Source organism: Pseudophryne corroboree, unplaced genomic scaffold (genome assembly GCF_028390025.1).
Source record: "Pseudophryne corroboree isolate aPseCor3 unplaced genomic scaffold, aPseCor3.hap2 scaffold_464, whole genome shotgun sequence".
NCBI classification, from domain to species: Eukaryota; Metazoa; Chordata; class Amphibia; order Anura; family Myobatrachidae; genus Pseudophryne; species Pseudophryne corroboree.
Window position 1 is genome coordinate 82,078 of NW_026970078.1, and position 23,259 is coordinate 105,336.

The 23,259-nt window shown below is 45.0% G+C and overlaps 10 non-coding genes and 3 pseudogenes across 10 annotated transcripts; 2 read left to right on the forward strand and 11 right to left on the reverse strand.

Moving 5' to 3' along the window:
• Positions 1 to 107: 107 nt before the first annotated feature.
• On the reverse strand, positions 108 to 271 carry LOC135027289 (U1 spliceosomal RNA). The gene has a single exon (XR_010223777.1). It is a non-coding gene; the product is annotated as a U1 spliceosomal RNA (small nuclear RNA).
• Positions 272 to 945: 674 nt separating this feature from the next.
• On the reverse strand, positions 946 to 1,108 carry LOC135027484 (U1 spliceosomal RNA). Its single transcript, XR_010223944.1, has one exon. It is a non-coding gene; the product is annotated as a U1 spliceosomal RNA (small nuclear RNA).
• A 152-nt stretch (positions 1,109 to 1,260) lies between these two features.
• On the reverse strand, positions 1,261 to 1,424 carry LOC135027380 (U1 spliceosomal RNA). The gene has a single exon (XR_010223863.1). It is a non-coding gene; the product is annotated as a U1 spliceosomal RNA (small nuclear RNA).
• A 698-nt stretch (positions 1,425 to 2,122) lies between these two features.
• LOC135027490 (U1 spliceosomal RNA) lies at positions 2,123 to 2,258 on the reverse strand (annotated as a pseudogene).
• Positions 2,259 to 2,410: 152 nt separating this feature from the next.
• On the reverse strand, positions 2,411 to 2,574 carry LOC135027377 (U1 spliceosomal RNA). The gene has a single exon (XR_010223860.1). It is a non-coding gene; the product is annotated as a U1 spliceosomal RNA (small nuclear RNA).
• Positions 2,575 to 4,998: 2,424 nt separating this feature from the next.
• LOC135027567 (U1 spliceosomal RNA) lies at positions 4,999 to 5,162 on the reverse strand. Its single transcript, XR_010223986.1, has one exon. It is a non-coding gene; the product is annotated as a U1 spliceosomal RNA (small nuclear RNA).
• A 152-nt stretch (positions 5,163 to 5,314) lies between these two features.
• LOC135027336 (U1 spliceosomal RNA) lies at positions 5,315 to 5,478 on the reverse strand. The gene has a single exon (XR_010223821.1). It is a non-coding gene; the product is annotated as a U1 spliceosomal RNA (small nuclear RNA).
• A 670-nt stretch (positions 5,479 to 6,148) lies between these two features.
• LOC135027473 (U1 spliceosomal RNA) lies at positions 6,149 to 6,312 on the reverse strand. The gene has a single exon (XR_010223936.1). It is a non-coding gene; the product is annotated as a U1 spliceosomal RNA (small nuclear RNA).
• Positions 6,313 to 6,464: 152 nt separating this feature from the next.
• Positions 6,465 to 6,628, reverse strand: LOC135027342 (U1 spliceosomal RNA). Its single transcript, XR_010223826.1, has one exon. It is a non-coding gene; the product is annotated as a U1 spliceosomal RNA (small nuclear RNA).
• Positions 6,629 to 7,299: 671 nt separating this feature from the next.
• On the reverse strand, positions 7,300 to 7,462 carry LOC135027436 (U1 spliceosomal RNA). The gene has a single exon (XR_010223914.1). It is a non-coding gene; the product is annotated as a U1 spliceosomal RNA (small nuclear RNA).
• A 3,771-nt stretch (positions 7,463 to 11,233) lies between these two features.
• Positions 11,234 to 11,412, forward strand: LOC135027566 (U1 spliceosomal RNA; annotated as a pseudogene).
• A 5,882-nt stretch (positions 11,413 to 17,294) lies between these two features.
• Positions 17,295 to 17,457, forward strand: LOC135027420 (U1 spliceosomal RNA). Its single transcript, XR_010223901.1, has one exon. It is a non-coding gene; the product is annotated as a U1 spliceosomal RNA (small nuclear RNA).
• A 2,095-nt stretch (positions 17,458 to 19,552) lies between these two features.
• LOC135027554 (U1 spliceosomal RNA) lies at positions 19,553 to 19,731 on the reverse strand (annotated as a pseudogene).
• Positions 19,732 to 23,259: the final 3,528 nt, after the last annotated feature.

The window sequence follows — 23,259 nt, forward strand, 5'->3', positions numbered from 1 at the left end:
GTAAACTGAAGGAGATCCAACTGAGGCAGCACAAGGGAACTCTCGAAAGAAGAACAAGGCTAGAGGAAAATCTGAGACAAAGAAATCTGACTTTTACCAGAGCTGACCAGAGGAAAGCACAAACACAGTCCCCCACTACCACAAATAATGCAGTCAAGTTTCCCACATTTGGGGAAATCACAGGGGTCAGCATACCCAAAATGCAATGAATGAACCTCACCCTGGGAGAACAATCTTCATGACCATGGTATCTCCTATGCAAAATAAGTATGATTTGGAATAGGGCTGGGGAGGGCCGCTGCTCATGCACATCTCTGTCAAGTAAAGGAGATTCAACTGAGGCAGCACAAGGGAACTCTCATCTGGGGACAACAACTGCAGGGAGAACACATATTTTCAGATGAACATGGGAGGGCAGAAGGCTGCCTAATACTGAAGCACCCCCAAACAACAAACCAAATGCAACAACTAGTGCAAGCATTCCTGGGGGAAGTTCTGCAGAAGACGGATTTGCATACAGTGATGTCATCCAAGCAGTGGGTCAAACTTGGCTTCAACCCTCATCTGCATATGAAAAGAGAAAAGGAGCGTGCAGGGCATGGCGGCCTTTTGCGGTGCTTGGATGACCCCTAGTTCGCATTAAACACCTCCACCCTCCTTTGGTGTGGGGCTCATGTTGGCCATGCCCCATCCCCTGAAGCATTCAAGCAGATTTCTAGCAGCAGCTGGGCACTGTAACATCTCCAGAGCTGCTCTGTAAGGCAAGTAAAAGGGTGTGGGCCCTGCAGCACTACATGTAGTTTGCATTGTGCATTGGAAGGCACAAGGTAAGCAGACGGGAGGAGAAGTCAGGATAGTGCACAAGGGTATAGAAGGGAGCGGCTGAAGAAAAGAGAAGTGGAAACAGACAGCAAACTAGGTTGGAGAGAGACCTGAGACAAAGAGATCTGAATTATACGAGAGCCGACCAGGGGAAACACAAATTATGCAGTTAAGTTTCCCACATTTGGGGAAATCGCAGGGGCAGCACACCCAGAGTGCAATGGGTGAGCCTTGCCCTGGGAGAAGCACCTTCATGATCATAGTATCTCACCTGGCAGGTAAGTAGGAGTTGGGCTAGAGCTGGGGAGGGTCTCTGCTTGGGCACCCCCCTGTCAAGTGAAGGAGATCCAACTGAGGCAGCACAAGGGAACTCTCGAAAGAAGAACAAGGCTAGAGGAAGATCTGAAACAAAGAAATCTGACTTTTACCAGAGCTGACCAGAGGAAAACACAAACACAGTCCCCCACTACCACAAATAAAGCAGTCGAGTTTCCCACATTTGGGGAAATCACAGGGGCCAGCATACCCAGAATGCAATGAATGAACCTCACCCTGGGAGAATAATCTTCATGACCATGGTATCTCCTATGCAAAATAATTATGATTTGGGATAGAGCTGGGGAGGGCCGCTGCTCAGGCACATCTCTGTCAAGTTAAGGAGATTCAACTGAGGCAGCACAAGGGAACTCTCATCTGGGGACAACAACTGCAGGGAGAACACATATTTTCAGATGAACATGGGAGGGCAGAAGGCTGCCTAATGCTGAAGCACCCCCAAACAACAAACCAAATGCAACAACTAGTGCAAGCATTCCTGGGGGAAGGCCTGCAGCAGATGGATTTGCATATGGTGATGTCATCCAAGCAGTGGGTCAAAGTTGGCTTCAACCCTCGTCTGCATATGAAAAGAGAAAAGGGGCGTGCAGGGCATGGCGGCCTTTTGCAGCGCTTGGATGACCCCTAGTTCGCATTACACACCTCCACCCTCCTTCGGTGTGGGGCTCATGTTGGCTATGCCCCAGCCCCTGAAGCATTCAAGCTGATTTCTTGCAGCAGCTGGGCACTGTAACTGCTCCAGAGCTACTCTGTAAGGCAAGTAAAAGGGTGTGGGCCCTGCAGCACTACCTGTAGTTCGCATTGTGCGTTGGAAGGCACGAAGTAAGCAGACGGGAGAAGTCAGGATAGTGCGCAAGGGCATAGAAGGGAGCGGCTCAAGAAAAGAGAAGTGTAAACAGACAGCAAACTAGGCTGGAGAGAGACCTGAGACAAAGAGATCTGAATTATACGAGAGCCGACGAGGGGAAACACAAATTATACAGTCAAGTTTCCCACATTTGGGGAAATCGCAGGAGCAGCACACCCAGAGTGCAATGGTTGAGCCTTGCCCTGGGAGAAGCACCTTCATGATCATAGTATCTCACCTGGCAGGTAAGTAGGAGTTGGGCTAGAGCTGGGGAGGGTCGCTGCTCGGGTTCCCCCCTGTGAAGTGAAGGAGATCCAACTGAGGCAGCACCAGGGAACTCTCGAAAGAAGAACAAGGCTAGAGGAAGATCTGAGACAAAGAAATCTGACTTTTACCAGAGCTGACCAGAGGAAAGCACAAACACAGTCCCCCACTACCACAAATAATGCAGTCGAGTTTCCCACATTTGGGAAAATCACAGGGGTCAGCATACCCAGAATGCAATGAATGAACCTCACCCTGGGAGAACAATCTTCATGACCATGGTATCTCCTATGCAAAATAAGTATGATTTGGGATAGGGCTGGTGAGGGCCGCTGCTCAGGCACATCTCTGTCAAGTAAAGGAGATTCAACTGAGGCAGCACAAGGGAACTCTCATCTGGGGACAACAACTGCAGGGAGACCACATCTTTTCAGATGAACATGGGAGGGCGGAAGGCTGCCTAATACTGAAGCACCATCAAATATCAAACCATATGCAACAACTAGTACAAGCACTCCTGGGGGAAGGTCTGCAGCAGACGGATTTGCATACGGTGATGTTATCCAAGCAGTGGGCCAAAGTTGACTGGAACCCTCATCTGCATATGAAAAGAGAAAAGGGGCATGCAGGGCATGGCGGCCTTTTGCAGTGCTTGGATGACCCCTAGTTTGCATTAAACACCCCCACCCTCCTTTGGTGTGGGGCTCATGTTGGCCATGCCCCATCCCCTGAAGCATTCAAGCTGATTTCTTGCAGCAGCTGGGCACTGTAACAGCTCCAGAGCTGTTCTGTAAGGCAAGTAAAAGGGTGTGGGCCCTGCAGCACCACCTGTTGTTCGCATTGTGCGTTGGAAGGCACAAATTAAGCAGACGGGAGGAGAAGTCAGGATAGTGCGCAAGGGCATACTTTTCTCTTAGTCCGGGGGCAAGGCTTCAAAATGGGGTCTGCAACGGAGGAGACACAGGGGGCGTGGTCACAGCAGCTTTTCTCTACAGCCTGCACCAGCAGGAGCCTACACCATTTTTTATGATCACGCTGAACTGCAGTGCGACTGCAATTACAGCATGGTCAAGAAGGGAGGCGTCATGCTGGGTGGCCATGCCCTGTCACTGTGCAGGAGCCAGCACAGCTCACACACTAGTCCCCGGGTGCAGCCCCCAACCCCCGGGACACCCGGAGCAACAAAATGAAGATTCAGGCCACCAGGCCACGCCCCTACCTATGAAACCATGCCTCCTTTTTACCATTGCGCTGTTTATCTGCGCGCACTGCATTACAATCTCCCTCGCCACCTCTCTGGGTGTCACCAGTGATAGTGACACCTCTGCCATGCTTGTAGCAGCTGGTCCTAAGATCTACGCCTCAAGCCCTGAGTGTTTGCCCTTGTGACTTGTTGATCATCATAGCGAAGCAGATGCTTACAGAAAACTGCAGGGGCTTAGATTGAAAATAAAAAAATTGATGGGTATAAGGTAGAGAGGAGCGGGTTCGGTTCTCCGAGAACCGAATTCCCCACGAACTCCACGTGGTTTACACTGGTCCGAGGCAGGCTCGGTTGTTCCCGCCTGACTCGGAAAACCTGAACAAGGGAAAATGTCATCATCCCGCTGTCGGATTCTTGCGAGATTCGGATTCCATATAAAGAGCTGCGCGTTGCTGCCATTTTTACTCGTGCATTGAAGAGAGAGCGGAGAGGACGTGGCTATGTTCTCTCAGTGGAAATCTCAATATCAGTGCTCAGTATCAGTGGTTACTTATTGCTGCTCAGTAATACTAGTAGTGTGTCTCTCCTGCTCAGTGTCAGTTCTCAGTAGTATCCTCATCAGTGCTCAGTATCACTGCTCATTGTCTTGTGCTGCATTGTGGTGCTCAGCATACTACAGTACATTACTAATAGTCCAGTGCTGCATCTTGCTGCTCAGTGTCAGTTCTAGTATCCTCATCAGTGCTCACTATCACTGCTCATTGCATTGTGGTGTTCTGTATACTACAGTAACATAGTAATATAGTATATATAGAGGAGCGGGTTCGGTTCTCCGAGAACCGAATTCCCGACGAACTCCACTTGGTTTACACTGGTCCGAGGCAGGCTCGGTTGTTCCCGCCTGACTCGGAAAACCTGAACAAGGGAAAATGTCATCATCCCGCTGTCGGATTCTCGCGAGATTCGGATTCCATATAAAGAGCTGCGCGTTGCCGCCATTTTTACTCGTGCATTGAAGAGAGAGCGGAGAGGACGTGGCTATGTTCTCTCAGTGGAAATCTCAATATCAGTGCCCAGTATCAGTGGTTACTTATTGCTGCTCAGTAATACTAGTAGTGTGTCTCTCCTGCTCAGTGTCAGTTCTCAGTAGTATCCTCATCAGTGCTCAGTATCACTGCTCATTGTCTTGTGCTGCATTGTGGTGCTCAGCATACAACAGTACATTACTAATAGTCCAGTGCTGCATCTTGCTGCTCATGTTGGCTATGCCCCAGCCCCTGAAGCATTCAAGCTGATTTCTTGCAGCAGCTGGGCACTGTAACAGCTCCAGAGCTGCTCTGTAAGGCAAGTAAAAGGGTGTTGGCCCTGCAGCACTACCTGCAGTTTGCATTGTGCGTTGGAAGGCACAAAGTAAGCAGACAGGAGAAGTCAGGAGAGTGCACAAGGGCATAGAAGGCAGGGGCTCAAGAAAAGAGAAGTGGAAACAGACAGCAAACTAGGCTGGAGAGAGACCTGAGACAAAGAGATCTGAATTATACGAGTAGCAGACCAGAGGAAACACAAATTATGCAGTCAAGTGTCCCACATTTGGGGAAATCGTAGGAGCAGCACACTCAGAGTGCAATGGGTGAGCCTTGCCCTGGTAGAAGCACCTTCCTGATCATAGTATCTCACTTGGCAGGTAAGTGGGAGTTGGGCTTGAGCTGGGGAGGGTCGCTGCTCGGGCACCCCCCTGTCAAGTGAAGGAGATCCAACTGAGGCAGCACAAGGAAACTCTCGAAAAAAGAACAAGGCTAGAGGAAGATATGAGACAAAGAAATCTGACTTTTACCAGAGCTGACCAGAGGAAAGCACAAACACAGTCCCCCACTACCACAAATAATGCAGTCGAGTTTCCCACATTTGGGGAAATCACAGGGGTCAGCATACCCAGAATGCAATGAATGAACCTCACACTGGGAGAACAATCTTCATGACCATGGTATCTCCTATGCAAAATAAGTATGATTTGGGATAGGGCTGGGGAGGGCCGCTGCTCAGGCACATCTCTGTCAAGTAAAGGAGATTCAACTGAGGCAGCACAAGGGAACTCTCATCTGGGGACAACAACTGCAGGGAGAACACATATTTTCAGATGAACATGGGAGAGCAGAAGGCTGCCTAATACTGAAGCACCCCAAACAACAAACCAAATGCAACAACTAGTACAAGCATTCCTGGGGGAAGGTCTGCAGAAGACGGATTTGCATACGGTGATGTCATCCAAGCAGTGGGCCAAAGTTGGCTGGAACCCTCATCTGCATATGAAAAGAGAAAAGGGGTATGCAGGGCATGGCGGCCTTTTGCGGCGCTTGGATGACCCTTAGTTCGCATTAAACACCTCCACCCTCCGTCAGTGTGGGGCTCATGTTGGCTATGCCCCAGCCCCTGAAGCATTCAAGCTGATTTCTTGCAGCAGCTGGGCACTGTAACAGCTCCAGAGCTGCTCTGAAAGGCAAGTAAAAGGGTGTGGGCCCTGCAGCACTACCTGTAGTTCGCATTGTGCGTTGGAAGGCACAAAGTAAGCAGACAGGAGAAGTCAGGAGAGTGCACAAGGGCATAGAAGGCAGCGGCTCAAGAAAAGAGAAGTGGAAACAGACAGCAAACTAGGCTGGAGAGAGACCTGAGACAAAGAGATCTGAATTATACGAGTAGCCGACTAGAGGAAACACAAATTATGCAGTCAAGTGTCCCACATTTGGGGAAATCGTAGGAGCAGCACACCCAGAGTGCAATGGGTGAGCCTTGCCCTGGGAGAAGCACCTTCATGATCATAGTATCTCACCTGGCAGGTAAGTAGGAGTTGGGCTAGAGATGGGGAGGGTCGCTGCTCGGGCACCCCCCTGTCAAGTGAAGGAGATCCAACTGAGGCAGCACAAGGAAACTCTCGAAAAAAGAACAAGGCTAGAGGAAGATCTGAGACAAAGAAATCTGTCTTTTACCAGAGCTGACCAGAGGAAAGCACAAACACAGTCCCCCACTACCACAATTAATGCAGTCGAGTTTCCCACATTTGGGGAAATCACAGGGGTCAGCATACCCATAATGCAATGAATGAACCTCACCCTGGGAGAACAATCTTCATGACCATGGAAACTCCTATGCAAAATAAGTATGATTTGGGATAGGGCTGGGGAGGGCCGCTGCTCAGGCACATCTCTGTCAAGTAAAGGAGATTCAACTGAGGCAGCACAAGGGAACTCTCATCTGGGGACAACAACTGCAGGGAGAACACATATTTTCAGATGAACATGGGAGGGCAGAAGGCTGCCTAATACTGAAGCACCCACAAACAACAAACCAAATGTAACAACTCTTAAAAGCATTCCTGGGAGAAGGTCTGCAGAAGACGGATTTGCATACGGTGATGTCATCCAAGCAGTGGGCCAAAGTTGGCTGGAACCCTCATCTGCATATGAAAAGAGAAAAGGGTTATGCAGGGCATGGCGGCCTTTTGCGGTGCTTGGATGACCCCTAGTTCGCATTAAATACCTCCACCCTCCTTCGGTGTGGGGCTCATGTTGGCTATGCCCCAGCCCCTGAAGCATTCAAGCTGATTTCTTGCAGCAGCTGGGCACTGTAACAGCTCCAGAGCTGCTCTGTACGGCAAGTAAAAGAGTGTGGGCCCTGCAGCACTACCTGTAGTTCGCATTGTGCGTTGGAAGGCACAAAGTAAGCAGACGGGAGAAGTCAGGATAGTGCGCAAGGGCATAGAAGGGAGCGGCTCAAGAAAACAGAAGTGGAAACAGACAGCAAACTAGGCTGGAGAGAGACCTGAGACAAAGAGATCTGAATTATACGAGAGCCGACCAGGGGAAACACAAATTATGCAGTCAAGTTTCCCACATTTGGGGAAATCGCAGGAGCAGCACACCCAGAGTGCAATGGGTGAGCCTTGCCCTGGGAGAACAATCTTTATGACCATGGTATCTCCTATGCAAAATAAGTATGATTTGAGATAGGGCTGGGGAGGGCCGCTGCTCAGGCACATCTCTGTCAAGTAAAGGAGATTCAACTGAGGCAGCACAAGGGAACTCTCATCTGGGGACAACAACTGCCGGGAGAACACATATTTTCAGATGAACATGGGAGGGCAGAAGGCTGCCTAATACTGAAGCACGCCCAAACAACAAACCAAATGCAACAACTAGTACAAGCATTCCTGGGAGAAGGTCTGCAGAAGACGGATTTGCATACGGTGATGTCATCCAAGCAGTGGGCCAAAGTTGGCTGGAACCCTCATCTGCATATGTTGAAGATACAATTTGTGAATTGCATTTAACACTATCTCCCTTTCCTGGGGAGAAGATGGTAGGGCCGATTTGAAAAACCGGCGAGGAGGCACCTCTTCGAATTTCAGCTTGTAACCCTGAGAAACAATTTCTATTGCCTAGGGATCCACCTACGAATGAACCCAGATGTGGCTGAAAACTCGAAGACGTGCCCCCAACTGGGCGGACTCCTTTAGCGGAGCCCCAGCGTCATGCGGTGGATTTTGTAGAGGCCGGGGAGGACTTCGGTTCCTGGGAACTAGCTGTGTTGTGCAGCTTCTTCCCTCTGCCCTTACCTCTGGCAAGAAAGGACGCACCTCGTACTTTCTTGTTTCTCTGTGATCGAAAGGACTGCATTTGATAATGTGGTGCTTTCTTAGGCTGTGAGGGAATATAAGGCAAAAAATTTGATTTACCAGCTGTAGCTGTGGAGACTAGGTCCGAGAGACCTTCCCCAAACAATTCCTCACCCCTGTAAGGTAAAACCTCCATATGCCTTTTTGAGTCGGCATCACCTGTCCATTGCCGGGTCCATAGGACTCGTCTAGCAGAAATCGACATAGCGTTTATTCTAGAACCCAGTAGACTAATGTCACTTTGAGCATCTCTCATATATAGGACAGCATCTTTTATATGCCCTATGGTCAATAACATAGCATCCTTATCTAGGGTCTCAATCTCTGCTGATAAGGTATCTGTCCATGCTGCCACCGCGCTACAACCCCGGCCGACGCAATTGCCGGTCTGAGTAAGGTACCAGAATGTGTGTAAATGGACTTTAGGGTAACCTCCTGCTTGCGGTCAGCAGGGTCCCTGATGGTAGCCGTATCCTGGGATGGCAGCGCTACCTTTTTGGATAAGCGTGTCAATGCTTTATCCACCCTAGGGGAGGATTCCCACCGTATCCTGTCCATTGGCGGGAAAGGATACGCCATAAGAATCCTTTTGGGAATCTGCAGCTTTTTGTCTGGAGATTCCCAAGCTTTTTCACATAATTCGTTCAACTCATGTGAGGGGGGAAAGGTTATCTCAGGTTTCTTTCCCTTATACATGTGTACCCTCGTGTCAGGGACAGGGGACTCTGTGATGTGCAAAACATCTTTTATTGCAATAATCATATATCGAATACATTTAGCCAATTTTGGCTGTAACTTTGCATCATCGTAGTCGACACTGGAGTCAGAATCTGTGTCGGTATCTGTGTCAACTATTTGGGATAGTGGGCGCTTTTGAGACCCCGAAGGTCCCTGCGACATAGGGACAGGCATGGGTTGACTCCCTGACTGTTCCCTAGCTTCAGCTTTGTCTAATCTCTTGTGTAATAAGTTTACATTAGCACTTAAAACATTCCACATATCCATCCAGTCAGGTGTCGGCGTTGTCGATGGAGACACCACATTAATTTGCTCCTGCTCCTCTCTAGGAGAGCCTTCTACCTCAGACATGTCGACACACGTGTACCGACACACCATACACTCAGGGAATCCTCTTATCTGAGGACAGTTCCCCAACAAGGCCCTTTGGAGAGACAGAGAGAGAGAGTATGCCAGCACACACCCCAGCGCTATATGACCCAGGAAAAAAACACAATAATTTTATGTTTACCCAGTAGCGCTGTATTTCCATATATATATGCGCCTAATTATGTGCCCCCCTCTTCTTTAAGACCCTCTTTCTACCGTGGTATAAGCAGGGGAGAGTCCGTGGAGCTTCCCCTCAGCGGTGCTGTGGAGAAAATGGCGCTGGTGAGTGCTGAGGGAGAAGCCCCACCCCCTCAGCGATGGGCTTCTGTCCCGCTCAAATATAGTAAAAAAATGGCGGGGGCTCTTATATATATATACAGTGCCTAGCTGCATATATATTTATTTTGCCAAAGAGAGGTCTATATTGCTGCCCAGGGCGTCCCCCCTGCGCCCTTCACCCTTACACTGACTGCCGTGTGTGAGGTGTATTGGAGCAATGGAGCACAGCTTTACTGCTGTGCGTTACCTCAGTGAAGATCATGAAGTCTTCCGCCGCCTCTGAAGTCTTCTTTTCTTCTCATACTCACCCGGCTTCTATCTTCCGGCTCTGCGAGGGGGACGGCGGCGCGGCTCTGGGACGGACGGCGAGGGTGAGACCTGCGTACCGATCCCTCTGGAGCTAATGCTGTACAGTAGCCTAAGAAGCAGAGCCTATCAACTCACAGAAGTAGGTGTGCATCTCTCCCCTCCGCCCCTCGATGCAGGGAGTCTGTTGCCAGCAGGCTCCCTGAAAATAAAAAAATCTAACAAATATACTTTCTGTCAGGAAACTCAGGAGAGCTCCCTGAAAAGCACCCAGTCTCCTCTGGGCACAGTAGTAAACTGAGGTCTGGAGGAGGGGCATAAAGGGAGGAGCCAGTGCACACCCAGATCTAAAGTCTTTCTTAAAGTGCCCATGTCTCCTGCGGAGCCCGTCTATCCCCCATGGTCCTTACGGAGTCCCCAGCATCCTCTAGGACGTAAGAGAAAAATTATGCTGGCAGAAAAATCCAATTGAGTGATTAAACAGCTCCAGAGCTGCTCTGTAAGGCAAGTAAAAGGGTGTGGGCCCTGCAGCACTACCTGTAGTTTGCATTGTGCATTGGAAGCCTAGTTTGCTGTCTGTTTCCACTTCTTTTTTCTTGAGCCCCTCCCGTCTATACCCTTGTGCACTATCCTGACTTCTCCTCCCGTCTGCTTACTTTGTGCCTTCCAATGCACAATGCAAACTACAGGTAGTGCTGCAGGGCCCACACCCTTTTACTTGCCTTACAGAGCAGCTCTTGAGCTGTTACAGTGCCCAGCTGCTGCAAGAAATCAGCGTGAATGCTTCAGGGGCTGGGGCATGGCCAACATGAGCCCCACACCGAAGGAGGGTGGGGGTGTTTAATGCGAACTAGGGGTCTCGCACAATGCGAACTACAGGTAGTGCTGCAGGGCCCACACCCTTTTACTTGCCTTACAGAGCAGCTCTGGAGCTGTTACAGTGCCCAGCTGCTGCAAGAAATCAGCTTGAATCCTTCAGGGGCTGGGGCATAGCCAACATGAGCCCCACACCGACGGAGGGTGGAGGTGTTTAATGCGAACTAGGGGTCATCCAAGTGCCGCAAAAGGCCGCCATGCCCTGCACGCCCCTTTTCTCTTTTCATATGCAGACGAGGGTTGAAGCCAACTTTGACCCACTGCTTGGATGACATCGCCATATGCAAATCCATCTGCTGCAGGCCTTCCCCCAGGAATGCTTGCACTAGTTGTTGCATTTGGTTTGTTGTTTGAGGGTGCTTCAGTATTAGGCAGCCTTCTGCCCTCCCATGTTCATCTGAAAATATGTGTTCTCCCTGCAGTTGTTGTCCCCAGATGAGAGTTCCCTTGTGCTGCCTCAGTTGAATCTCCTTTACTTGACAGAGATGTGCCTGAGCTGCGGCCCTCCCCAGCCCTATCCCAAATCATACTTATTTTGCATAGGAGATACCATGGTCATGAAGACTGTTCTCCCAGGGTGCGGTTCATTCATTGCATTCTGGGTATGCTGAACCCTGTGATTTCCCCAAATGTGGGAAACTCGACTGCATTATTTAATGCGAACTAGGGGTCATCCAAGCACCGCAAAAGGCCGCCATGCCCTGCATACCCCTTTTCTCTTTTCATAAGCAGACGAGGTTTGAAGCCAACTTTGACCCACTGCTTGGATGACATCACTTGCTGCCTTTCCAATGAAGCAAGTTTAATTTAATAATAGGTGAAAAACCATCCTTACAAAGGTGTTAATCAGATACTTGGCTTTGTGGACACTTTTCAGAGCACAAATTTGTTAGCATAAAAATAAAGCCAGAAAATGAAGAGCTGTTTAATCACTCAATTGGATTTTTCTGCCAGCATATTTCTTTTTCTCTGCAACCCACTGCTAAATTGTGCTTCCTAGCTGTTTTTATAAAATCACTGAATCAAATCTAACTCTGATTACATCAGAGAAGGCCAGGTACCCTACACCATAACAGGGGGTTTGAAATTTTGACTTGTCTACTTAAAGATCACCAAAATCTGATAACAAGGTCAATTAAGTCCCTGGGTGGGATTGAACCACCAACCTTTTGGTTAACAGCCTTACACACTAACTGATTGCGCCACAGCGACACTTTGCAAAAGTTTATACTGACAAAGGCTAATAAGCATTCATCTAGAACGATTCCTAGAAACATTTTAAAAAGTCAATAATGTGGAGAGTTTTTGTAAGATGTTTCTTCCATCAACCAATGAAGAAACACATTGGTACTTTCCCATGATGAGTGAGTGCTTCAGGATCTTTTGCACTTACATGTGCAGCAGAGTACTGTAATGGAAGCATGCTGGGTCCATAACCCAGAGGTAGGCAGATTGAAACTATCCTCTGCTATATGCATTTTTTTTTGTTAATTAAAGTAATCCAAAACTGGGATTGATATTTTTGCTCTTTTATTTTTACTTAAAGTACAATAACTTTTACCATTTTAATTTGTTTTAATAGTATATTGACAGTATTGTTTTCTTTCAAAAATCCAATTAATTTTCTTTACCCGATTATTAAAATGGTAATTGACAAAAACAAACTACATTGTCACCAGAAGAGCAATACAAAATGTACAAGTGATATATTAAAATCATCTTTCCAGCTTGAATTTCAATGATGCATTGGGGCAACGATTTTGTGAGAAACATCTTCACCCTTAAATAAAGATTTTCTTAATTCCTTACCTGTGTGCTAATTAGATATCACCTTGTTTTCACATTAAACAGACTTCCACATGAGAAAACAGCAAAGATGCAGTGGCGTTAATGTTTCCTGGTGTCAACCTGTATTATTTCCGTAGATATTGAAATGAGGATGCATCTTGCTGCCTTTCCAATGAAGCAAGTTTAATTTAGTAATAGGTGAAAAACCATCCCTACAAAGATGTTAATCAGATACTTGGCTTTGTGGACACTTTTCAGAGAACAAATTTGTAATCATAAAAATAAAGCCAGAAAATGAAGAGCTGTTTAATCACTCAATTGGATTTTTCTGCCAGCATTTTTCTTTTTCTCTGCAACCCACTGCTAAATTGTGCTTCCTAGCTGTTTTTTTATAAAATCACTTAATCAAATCTAACTCTGATTACATCAGAGAAGGCCAGGTACCCTATACCATAAGAGGGGGTTTGCAATTTTGACTTGTCTACTTAAATATCACCAAAATCTGATCACAAGATCAATTACGTCCCTGGGTGGGATTGAACCACCAACCTTTTGATAAATAGCTAAACACACTAACCGATTGCGCCACAGAGACACTTTGCAAAAAGCACATACTGACAAAGACTAATAAGCATTCATCTAGAACGTTTCCTAGAAAAACTTTAAAAAGTCAATAATCTGGAGAGTTTTTGTAAGATGTTTCTTCCAGCAACCAATGAAGAAACACATTGGTACTTTCGCATGATGAGTGAGTGCTTCAGGATCTCTTGCACTTACATGTGCAGCAGAGTACTGCAATGGAAGCATGCTGGGCCCATAACCCAGAGGTAGGCAGATTGAAACTATCCTTTGCTATATGAATTTTTTTTTTGTTCATTAAAGTAATCCAAAACTGGGATTGATATTTTAGCTTTTATTTTTACTTAAAGTACAATAACTTTTACCATTTTAATTTGTTTTAATAGTATATTGACAGTATTGTTTTCTTTCAAAAATCCACTTAATTTTCTTTACCCTATTATTAAAATGGTAATTGACAAAAACAAACTACATTGTCACCATAAGAGCAATACAAAATGTACAAGTGATATATTAAAATCATCTTTCCAGCTTGAATTTCAATGATGCATTGGGGCAACGATTTTGTGAGAAACATCTTCACCCTTAAATAAAGATTTTCTTAATTCCTTACCTGTGTGCTAATTAGATATCACCTTGTTTTCACATTAAACAGACTTCCACATGAGAAAGCAGCAAGGATGCAGTGGCGTTAATGTTTCCTGGTATCAACCTGTATTATTTCAGTAGATATTGAAATGAGGATGCATCTTGCTGCCTTTCCAATGAAGCAAGTTTAATTTAGTAATAGGTGAAAAACCATCCCTACAAATATGTTAATCAGATACTTGGCTTTGTGGACACTTTTCAGAGAACAAATTAGTTAGTATAAAAATAAAGCCAGAAAATGAAGAGCTGTTTAATCACTCAATTGGATTTTTCTGCCAGCATATTTCTTTTTCTCTGCAACCCACTGCCAAATTGTGCTTCCTAGCTGTTTTTATAAAATCACTGAATCAAATCTAACTCTGATTACATCAGAGAAGGCCAGGTACCCTACACCATAACAGGGGGTTTGAAATTTTGACTTGTCTACTTAAAGATCACCAAAATTTGATCACAAGGTCAATTACGTCCCTGGATGGGATTGAACCACCAACCTTTTGATTAATAGCTGAACACACTAACCGATTGCGCCACAGAGACACTTTGCAAAAACTACATACTGACAAAGACTAATAAGCATTCATCTAGAACGTTTCCTAGAAAAACTTTAAAAAGTCAATAATCTGGAGAGTTTTTGTAAGATGTTTCTTCCAGCAACCAATGAAGAAACACATTGGTACTTTCCCATGATGAGTGAGTGCTTCAGGATCTCTTGCACTTACATGTGCAGCAGAGTACTGCAATGGAAGCATGCTGGGCCCATAACCCAGAGGTAGGCAGATTGAAACTATCCTTTGCTATATGCTTTTTTTTTTTGTTCATTAAAGTAATCCAAAACTGGGATTGATATTTTAGCTTTTATTTTTACTTAAAGTACAATAACTTTTACCATTTTAATTTGTTTTAATAGTATATTGACAGTGTTGTTTTCTTTCAAAAATCCAATTAATTTTCTTTACCCGATTATTAAAATGGTAATTGACAAAAACAAACTACATTGTCACCAGAAGAGCAATACAAAATGTACAAGTGATATATTAAAATCATCTTTCCAGCTTGAATTTCAATGATGCATTGGGGCAACGATTTTGTGAGAAACATCTTCACCCTTAAATAAAGATGTTCTTAATTCCTTACCTGTGTGCTAATTAGATATCACCTTGTTTTCACATTAAACAGACTTCCACATGAGAAAACAGCAAAGATGCAGTGGCGTTAATGTTTCCTGGTGTCAACCTGTATTATTTCCGTAGATATTGAAATGAGGATGCATCTTGCTGCCTTTCCAATGAAGCAAGTTTAATTTAGTAATAGGTGAAAAACCATCCCTACAAAGATGTTAATCAGATACTTAGCTTTGTGGACACTTTTCAGAGAACAAATTTGTAATCATAAAAATAAAGCCAGAAAATGAAGAGCTGTTTAATCACTCAATTGGATTTTTCTGCCAGCATTTTTCTTTTTCTCTGCAACCCACTGCTAAATTGTGCTTCCTAGCTGTTTTTTTATAAAATCACTTAATCAAATCTAACTCTGATTACATCAGAGAAGGCCAGGTACCCTACACCATAAGAGGGGGTTTGCAATTTTGACTTGTCTACTTAAATATTACCAAAATCTGATCACAAGGTCAATTACGTCCCTGGATGGGATTGAACCACCAACCTTTTGATTAATAGCTGAACACACTAACCGATTGCGCCACAGAGACACTTTACAAACATACATACTGACAAAGGCTAATAAGCATTCATCTAGAACGTTTCCTAGAAAAACTTTAAAAAGTCAATAATCTGGAGAGTTTTTGTAAGATGTTTCTTCCATCAACCAACGAAGAAACACATTGGTACTTTCCCATGATGAGTGAGTGCTTCAGGATCTCTTGCACTTACATGTGCAGCAGAGTACTGCAATGGAAAAATGCTGGGCCCATAACCCAGAGGTAGGCAGATTGAAACTATCCTCTGCTATATGCATTTTTTTTTGTTAATTAAAGTAATCCAAAACTGGGATTGATATTTTTGCTCTTTTATTTTTACTTAAAGTACAATAACTTTTACCATTTTAATTTGTTTTAATAGTATATTGACAGTATTGTTTTCTTTCAAAAATCCAATTAATTTTCTTTACCCGATTATTAAAATGGTAATTGACAAAAACAAACTACATTGTCACCAGAAGAGCAATACAAAATGTACAAGTGATATATTAAAATCATCTTTCCAGCTTGAATTTCAATGATGCATTGGGGCAACGATTTTGTGAGAAACATCTTCACCCTTAAATAAAGATTTTCTTAATTCCTTACCTGTGTGCTAATTAGATATCACCTTGTTTTCACATTAAACAGACTTCCACATGAGAAAGCAGCAAGGATGCAGTGGCGTTAATGTTTCCTGGTGTCAACCTGTATTATTTCTGTAGATATTGAAATGAGGATGCATCTTGCTGCCTTTCCAATGAAGCAAGTTTAATTTAGTAATAGGTGAAAAACCATCCCTACAAAGGTGTTAATCAGAGACTTGGCTTTGTGGACACTTTTCACAGAACAAATTTGTTAGCATAAAAATAAAGCCAGAAAATGAAGAGCTGTTTAATCACTCAATTGGATTTTTTTGCCAGCATATTTCTTTTTCTCTGCAACCCACTGCTAAATTGTGCTTCCTAGCTGTTTTTATAAAATCACTGAATCAAATCTAACTCTGATTACATCAGAGAAGGCCAGGTACCCTACACCATAAGAGGGGGTTTGAAATTTTTACTTGTCTACATAAAGATCACCAAAATCTGATAACAAGGTCAATTACGTCCCTGGGTGGGATTGAACCACCAACTTTTTGGTTAATAGCCTTACACACTAACTGATTGCGCCACAGCGACACTTTGCAAAAGCATATACTGAAAAAGGCTAATAAGCATTCATCTAGAACGTTTCCTAGAAACATTTTAAAAAGTCAATAATGTGGAGAGTTTTTGTAAGATGTTTCTTCCATCAACCAATGAAGAAACACATTGGTACTTTCCCATGATGAGTGAGTGCTTCAGGATCTCTTGCACTTACATGTGCAGCAGAGTACTGTAATGGAAGCATGCTGGGTCCATAACCCAGAGGTAGGCAGATTGAAACTATCCTCTGCTATATGATTTTTTTTTGTTAATTAAAGTAATCCAAAACTGGGATTGACATTTTTGCTCTTTTATTTTTACTTAAAGTACAATAACTTTTACCATTTTAATTTGTTTTAATAGTATATTGACAGTATTGTTTTCTTTCAAAAATTCACTTAATTTTCTTTTCTGTGTGCTAATTAGATATCACCTTGTTTTCACATTAAATAGACTTCCACATGAGAAAGCAGCAAGGATGCAGTGGCGTTAATGTTTCCTGGTGGTAGTGGGGGACTGTGTTTGTGCTTTCCTCTGGTCAGCTCTGGTAAAAGTCAGATTTCTTTGTCTCAGATCTTCCTCTAGCCTTGTTCTTCTTTCGAGAGTTCCCTTGTGCTGCCTCAGTTGGATCTCCTTCACTTGACAGGGGCGTACCCGAGCAGCGACCCTCCCCAGCACTAGCCCAACTCCTACTTACCTGCCAGGTGAGATACTATGATCATGAAGGTGCTTCTCCCAGGGCAAGGCTCACCCATTGCACTCTGGGTGTGCTGCTCCTGCGATTTCCCCAAATGTGGGAAACTTGACTGCATAATTTGTGTTTCCCCTGGTCGGCTCTCGTATAATTCAGATCTCTTTGTCTCAGGTCTCTCTCCAGCCTAGTTTGCTGTCTGTTTCCACTTCTCTTTTCTTAAACCGCTCCCTTCTATGCCCTTGCGCACCTTAATTAAATCTAACTCTGATTACGTCAGAGAAGGCCAGGTACCCTACACCATAAGAGGGGGTTTGAAATTTTGACTTGTCTACTTAAAGATCACCAACATCTGATCACAAGGTCAATTACATCACTGGGTGGGAACCTTTTGGTTAATAGCCCATGTAAGTGCAAGAGATCCTGAAGCACTCACTCATCATGGGAAAGTACCAATGTGTTTCTTACAAAAATTCTCCAGATTATTGACTTTTTAAAGTTTTTCTAGGAAACGTTCTAGATGAATGCTTATTAGCCTTTGTCAGTATGTACTTTTGCAAAGTGTCGCTGTGGCGCAATCAGTTAGTGTGTATGGTTATTAACCTAAAGGTTGGTGATTCAATCCCACCCAGGGACGTAATTGACCTTGTTATCAGATTTTGGTGATCTTTAAGTAGACAAGTCAAAATTTCAAACCCCCTCTTATGGTGTAGGGTACCCGGCCTTCTCTGATGTAATCAGAGTTAGATTTGATTAAGTGATTTTATAAAAAACAGCTAGGAAGCACAATTTAGCAGTGGGTTGCAGAGAAAAAAAATTATGCTGGCAGAAAAGTCCAATTGAGTGATTAAACAGCTCTTCATTTTCTGATTTTATGTTTATGCTAACAAATTTGCTCTCTGAAAAGTGTCCACAAAGCCAAGTCTCTGATTAACACCTTTGTAGGAATGGTTTTTCACCTATTACTGAATTAAACTTGCTTCATTGGAAAGGCAGCAAGATGCATCCTCATTTCAATGTCTACTGAAATAATACAGGTTGACACCAGGAAACATAAACGTCACTGCATCCTTGCTGCTTCCTCATGGGGAAGTCTGTTTAATGTGAAAACAAGGTGATATCTAATCAGCACACAGGTAAGGAATTAAGAAAATCTTTCTTTATGGGTGAAGATGTTTCTCACAAAATTGTTGCACCAAGGCATCATTGAAATTAAAGCTGGAAAGATGATTTTAATATATCACTTGTATATTTTGTACTGCTCTTCTGGTGACAATGTAGTTTGTTTTTGTCAATTACCATTTTAATAATAGGGTAAAGAAAATTAATTAATTAATTAAGTGGATTTTTGAAAGAAAACAATACTGTCAATATACTATTAAAACAAATTAAAATGGTAAAAGTTATTGTACTTTAAGTAAAAATAAAAGAGCAAAAATATCAATCCCAGTTTTGGATTACTTTAATTAACAAAAAACAATGCATATAGCAGAGGATAGTTTCAATCTGCCTACCTCTGGGTTATGGACCCAGCATGCTTCCATTACAGTACTCTGCTGCACATGTAAGTGCAAGAGATCCTGAAGCACTCACTCATCATGGGAAAGTACCAATGTGTTTCTTCATTGGTTGATGGAAGAAACATCTTACAAAAACTCTCCAGATTATTGACTTTTTAAAGTTTTTCTAGGAAACGTTCTAGATGAATGCTTATTAGCCTTTGTCAGTATGTACTTTCGCAAAGTGTCTCTGAGGCACAAACAGTTAGCGTGTTCAGTTGTTAACCAAAAGGTTGGTGGTTCAATCCCACCTAGGGACAAAATTGACCTTGTTATCAGATTTTGGTGATCTTTAAGTAGACAAGTCAAAATTTCGAAAACCCCTGTTATGGTGTAGGGTACCTGGCCTTCTCTGATGTAATCAGAGTTAGATTTGATTAAGTGATTTTATAAAAAAAACAGCCACGAAGCACAATTTAGCAGTGGGTTGCAGAGAAAAAGAAATATGCTGGCAGAAAAATCCAATTGAGTGATTAAACAGCTCTTCATTTTCTGGCTTTATTTTTATGCTAACAAATTTGTGCTCTGAAAAGTGTCCACAAAGCCAAGTATCTTATTAACACCTTTGTAGGGATGGTTTTTCACCTATTATTAAATTAAACTTGCTTCATTGGAAAGGCAGCAAGTGATGTCATCCAAGCAGTGGGTCAAGGTTGGCTTCAAACCTCGTCTGCTTATGAAAAGAGAAAAGGGGTATGCAGGGCATGGCGGCCTTTTCCGGTGCTTGGATGACCCCTAGTTCGCATTAAATAATGCAGTCGAGTTTCCCACATTTGGGGAAATCACAGGGGTCAGCATACCCAGAATGCAATGAATGAACCGCACCCTGGGAGAACAGTCTTCATGACCATGGTATCTCCTATGCAAAATAAGTATGATTTGGGATAGGGCTGGGGAGGGCCGCTGCTCAGGCACATCTCTGTCAAGTAAAGGAGATTCAACTGAGGCAGCACAAGGGAACTCTCATCTGGGGACAACAACTGCAGGGAGAACACATATTTTCAGATGAACATGGGAGGGCAGAAGGCTGCCTAATACTGAAGCACCCCCAAACAACAAACCAAATGCAACAACTAGTGCAAGCATTCCTGGGGGAAGGCCTGCAGCAGATGGATTTGCATATGGCGATGTCATCCAAGCAGTGGGTCAAAGTTGGCTTCAACCCTCGTCTGCATATGAAAAGAGAAAAGGGGCGTGCAGGGCATGGCGGCCTTTTGCGGCACTTGGATGACCCCTAGTTCGCATTAAACACCTCCACCCTCCGTCGGTGTGGGGCTCATGTTGGCTATGCCCCAGCCCCTGAAGGATTCAAGCTGATTTCTTGCAGCAGCTGGGCACTGTAACAGCTCCAGAGCTGCTCTGTAAGGCAAGTAAAAGGGTGTGGGCCCTGCAGCACTACCTGTAGTTCGCATTGTGCGAGACCCCTAGTTCGCATTAAACACCCCCACCCTCCTTCGGTGTGGGGCTCATGTTGGCCATGCCCCAGCCCCTGAAGCATTCACGCTGATTTCTTGCAGCAGCTGGGCACTGTAACAGCTCAAGAGCTGCTCTGTAAGGCAAGTAAAAGGGTGTGGGCCCTGCAGCACTACCTGTAGTTTGCATTGTGCATTGGAAGGCACAAAGTAAGCAGACGGGAGGAGAAGTCAGGATAGTGCACAAGGGTATAGACGGGAGGGGCTCAAGAAAAAAGAAGTGGAAACAGACAGCAAACTAGGCTTCCAATGCACAATGCAAACTACAGGTAGTGCTGCAGGGCCCACACCCTTTTACTTGCCTTACAGAGCAGCTCTGGAGCTGTTTAATCACTCAATTGGATTTTTCTGCCAGCATAATTTTTCTCTTACGTCCTAGAGGATGCTGGGGACTCCGTAAGGACCATGGGGGATAGACGGGCTCCGCAGGAGACATGGGCACTTTAAGAAAGACTTTAGATCTGGGTGTGCACTGGCTCCTCCCTTTATGCCCCTCCTCCAGACCTCAGTTTACTACTGTGCCCAGAGGAGACTGGGTGCTTTTCAGGGAGCTCTCCTGAGTTTCCTGACAGAAAGTATATTTGTTAGATTTTTTTATTTTCAGGGAGCCTGCTGGCAACAGACTCCCTGCATCGAGGGGCAGAGGGGAGAGATGCACACCTACTTCTGTGAGTTGATAGGCTCTGCTTCTTAGGCTACTGTACAGCATTAGCTCCAGAGGGATCGGTACGCAGGTCTTACCCTCGCCGTCCGTCCCAGAGCCGCGCCGCCGTCCCCCTCGCAGAGCCGGAAGATAGAAGCCGGGTGAGTATGAGAAGAAAAGAAGACTTCAGAGGCGGCGGAAGACTTCATGATCTTCACTGAGGTAACGCACAGCAGTAAAGCTGTGCTCCATTGCTCCCATACACCTCACACATGGCAGTCAGTGTAAGGGTGAAGGGCGCAGGGGGGACGCCCTGGGCAGCAATATAGACCTCTCTTTGGCAAAATAAATATATATGCAGCTAGGCACTGTATATATATATATAAGAGCCCCCGCCATTTTTTTACTATATTTGAGCGGGACAGAAGCCCGTCGCTGAGGGGGTGGGGCTTCTCCCTCAGCACTCACCAGCGCCATTTTCTCCACAGCACCGCTGAGGGGAAGCTCCATGGACTCTCCCCTGCTTATACCACGGTAGAAAGAGTGTCTTAAAGAAGAGGGGGCACATAATTAGGCGCATATATATATGGAAATACAGCGCTACTGGGTAAACATAAAATGATTGTGTTTTTTTCCTGGGTCATATAGCGCTGGGGTGTGTGCTGGCATACTTTCTCTCTCTGTCTCTCCAAAGGGCCTTGTTGGGGAACTGTCCTCAGATAAGAGGATTCCCTGAGTGTATGGTGTGTCGGTACACGTGTGTCGACATGTCTGAGGTAGAAGGCTCTCCTAGAGAGGAGCAGGAGCAAATTAATGTGGTGTCTCCATCGACAACGCCGACACCTGACTGGATGGATATGTGGAATGTTTTAAGTGCTAATGTAAACTTATTACACAAGAGATTAGACAAAGCTGAAGCTAGGGAACAGTCAGGGAGTCAACCCATGCCTGTCCCTATGTCGCAGGGACCTTCGGGGTCTCAAAAGCGCCCACTATCCCAAATAGTTGACACAGATACCGACACAGATTCTGACTCCAGTGTCGACTACGATGATGCAAAGTTACAACCAAAATTGGCTAAATGTATTCGATATATGATTATTGCAATAAAAGATGTTTTGCACATCACAGAGTCCCCTGTCCCTGACACGAGGGTACACATGTATAAGGGAAAGAAACCTGAGATAACCTTTCCCCCCTCACATGAGTTGAACGAATTATGTGAAAAAGCTTGGGAATCTCCAGACAAAAAGCTGCAGATTCCCAAAAGGATTCTTATGGCGTATCCTTTCCCGCCAATGGACAGGATACGGTGGGAATCCTCCCCTAGGGTGGATAAAGCATTGACACGCTTATCCAAAAAGGTAGCGCTGCCATCCCAGGATACGGCTACCATCAGGGACCCTGCTGACCGCAAGCAGGAGGTTACCCTAAAGTCCATTTACACACATTCTGGTACCTTACTCAGACCGGCAATTGCGTCGGCCGAGGTTGTAGCGCGGTGGCAGCATGGACAGATACCTTATCAGCAGAGATTGAGACCCTAGATAAGGATGCTATGTTATTGACCATAGGGCATATAAAAGATGCTGTCCTATATATGAGAGATGCTCAAAGTGACATTAGTCTACTGGGTTCTAGAATAAACGCTATGTCGATTTCTGCTAGACGAGTCCTATGGACCCGGCAATGGACAGGTGATGCCGACTCAAAAAGGCATATGGAGGTTTTACCTTACAGGGGTGAGGAATTGTTTGGGGAAGGTCTCTCGGACCTTGTCTCCACAGCTACAGCTGGTAAATCAAATTTTTTGCCTTATATTCCCTCACAGCCTAAGAAAGCACCACATTATCAAATGCAGTCCTTTCGATCACAGAGAAACAAGAAAGTACGAGGTGCGTCCTTTCTTGCCAGAGGTAAGGGCAGAGGGAAGAAGCTGCACAACACAGCTAGTTCCCAGGAACAGAAGTCCTCCCCGGCCTCTACAAAATCCACCGCATGACGCTGGGGCTCCGCTAAAGGAGTCCGCCCAGTTGGGGGCACGTCTTCGAGTTTTCAGCCACATCTGGGTTCATTCGCAGGTGGATCCCTAGGCAATAGAAATTGTTTCTCAGGGTTACAAGCTGAAATTCGAAGAGGTGCCTCCTCGCCGGTTTTTCAAATCGGCCCTACCATCTTCTCCCCAGGAAAGGGAGATAGTGTTAAATGCAATTCACAAATTGTATCTTCAACAGGTGGTGGTCAAGGTTCCCCTGCTTCAACAAGGAAAGGGAAATTATTCGACCCTGT